Raw genomic sequence first — 2,364 nt, 5'->3', positions numbered from 1 at the left:
TCAGCCAACTGACACTTCCAACTTTCTCGTTTCACACATAGACACATAGATAACAGGAAAGGAGAAAGCTGACCTTGGTTCTGACCATAGATGTATAAAGAGCATTGGAGGCGATGCTCCGTTCATTAAAGCTTAAGCCAAAAAAGCCGCTGCACATCGTCTATGGGCCACTGTGGCCCACAGTAGAGACTTCTGCTGGCCAAGCCGGCTAACTTCAGGTTTAGCCCTCTGTTAACTTGAATGGGGATAAATCTAATAATTTAATCTTGTGAATTTTCCAGACTTTAAAAATCGGACTGAATGGATCAAATTTTGATGGTAAAACACATCATTTCGAGGGTGTTTTACAGCCACTACCTTGTTACATGTTACAATGTAACCTTATGGGAAAAAAAGTTCTATGGGCCAGTGTGCATCACATGACGGATGCCATTGCTGTAATTACGGCTACTATGTCAAATGGGCTTCAGAGCCCGGCTCCCTTCTTGGGGGTTTGGTTCTGACCAAGGCTTGCTCAATTGTTATTGGGGCTCAGCGCGGCAACACTTAAGTATTGCCAAATAAGTGTTTGATAAAATAAGGCCAGAACACTAACATAGTACAAATAGTACATCGTACAACGTTTGTAAAGTGAAATTCATGTTCATGATAAATGACACAATTAGAAGAGCAAACTGATCAATGAGAATAAAAGTTTACAGAGGCCAGAAAGTGTTTCCATGCTCAGAAGGAAGTCAACAGGTTGGAGAGAGTTCTGAATTCAAACGAGGAGGATGACCTCAATCTTACGATGTACAGGGAGGTTGTTAAAGAGAGAAGAGGAAGTGAACTGCTTTCATGAGTCTCTGTATCCAGATGAAGAAGACAGAGAGAGATGATATGATTGCACACCATTACCCTGCTTATGCTGAAAGCAATAAACTTCAGCACTAGCAATCACTCCTGTTCTCTGACATCTGAACCTTCCTGGAGGATCTGTGACAGGAATGAGAAACACTGCACTGGCCGAGCACTCTTCAAGCTGCTTCTTCATCCCAAAAAAGAAGTGGGCACCCTAACCCAGGCATTAATGCCCAACATGACTTTTCACTTTGTACAGCAACCCCCTCAACAGGACAGGGCGCCATCATCCGTTCAGATGTCATTGACTACAAGCATTTGGAGCCAAAAAGCCTTCTGGCCTTCTGGGAAACAGACCTGGGCAGGACTGTGTTGCCATTGTCTGATGTGCACTGGACAGGAGGGTTGATTAAACTTCTGGGATGATAATGACTGTGGTGGCAAGAAGCACTACAAGTGTGAGACCCTGGCTGACTTTGTCACCCACTAAAATCTGCCATAGCTGAGGCTAGAAGTTAAAAGATATCAGGAGGTCACACCACTGGCATAAACAGAAGATTCTTTAAGCTGGTGGAAAGCATATGAGTAAGTCTACCCTTTTCTGGCCAAACTGGCAAATTGATACCTTTGTATCCCAGGTACTAGCGTCTCAGCAGAAGAGTTTTCACTGTACAATTTTTAATGTTATAAATGCAACTACATCGGTACGTGAACCCCTGGATGGATCTAAATGTACCATGGACCGGTTGATGGTCCAATTCTAAAGCTAGGAATTGGTTGACTGAAGCTTTACTGCTAACAGCGTCTCCATTCTTGTGAAAGGTAAAAGGCCAATGTTAAGGTCTCGTTACAAGATTAATGCAGCAATGAAGTCCAGCGGTAGCATGACAAATCTTATCACTCACCTGGTGAGACGGCATGGTGACACCTATACAGGCGACAAGGAGTCTGTGGATGCTAATACAGCTAGCACAAGCAAGCACATGGATATTAAATACTTTCCAGTCACAACTTACTGTAGCTGCAACTCTGCGAGGTCTAAGGTAATCTCAGCAGAAAGTCTTTCTGTCTGTGTCTGTTGGAAAAGCAATAAATAGCACCATGAGCAGGTCATTCTGAAATGAGACATTTGTCTTCCATTTTCTTCCCACAAAGAAAAAAAATAGTTGGGATTCCCTGGTATTTTATAAAATATATGTATTTGAATGTAAGCAATGACACTTTTATAAAATTAAAATAAAATTTTAATTTAGAATGAAAAATAAATGTCTTAAAATAAAATGTTAAGAACTGTATCACATTGCATCGTATCGCATCGAACTGTTCCATATTAAAATGCATCAACCCTGAAATCTATGCGGTGTAAGCAATTAGAAATGTCCTCTCTTGTATTAAAGCATCAAACAGTTGCACAGTCATGTAATGGATGCAAACATTTCCGTCCTATAAAGCCAACTGAATTTGGTTATTTGAGAAAGCAGAGAGCTTTTCTCATCCGAGTGCACTTTAACCTGAACTTTCATC

The sequence above is a fragment of the Morone saxatilis genome, unplaced genomic scaffold (assembly GCF_004916995.1).
Source record: "Morone saxatilis isolate NCDOM2014 unplaced genomic scaffold, NCSU_SB_2.0 Contig18, whole genome shotgun sequence".
NCBI classification, from domain to species: Eukaryota; Metazoa; Chordata; class Actinopteri; family Moronidae; genus Morone; species Morone saxatilis.
Note: the sequence above shows the minus strand (reverse complement) of the source record.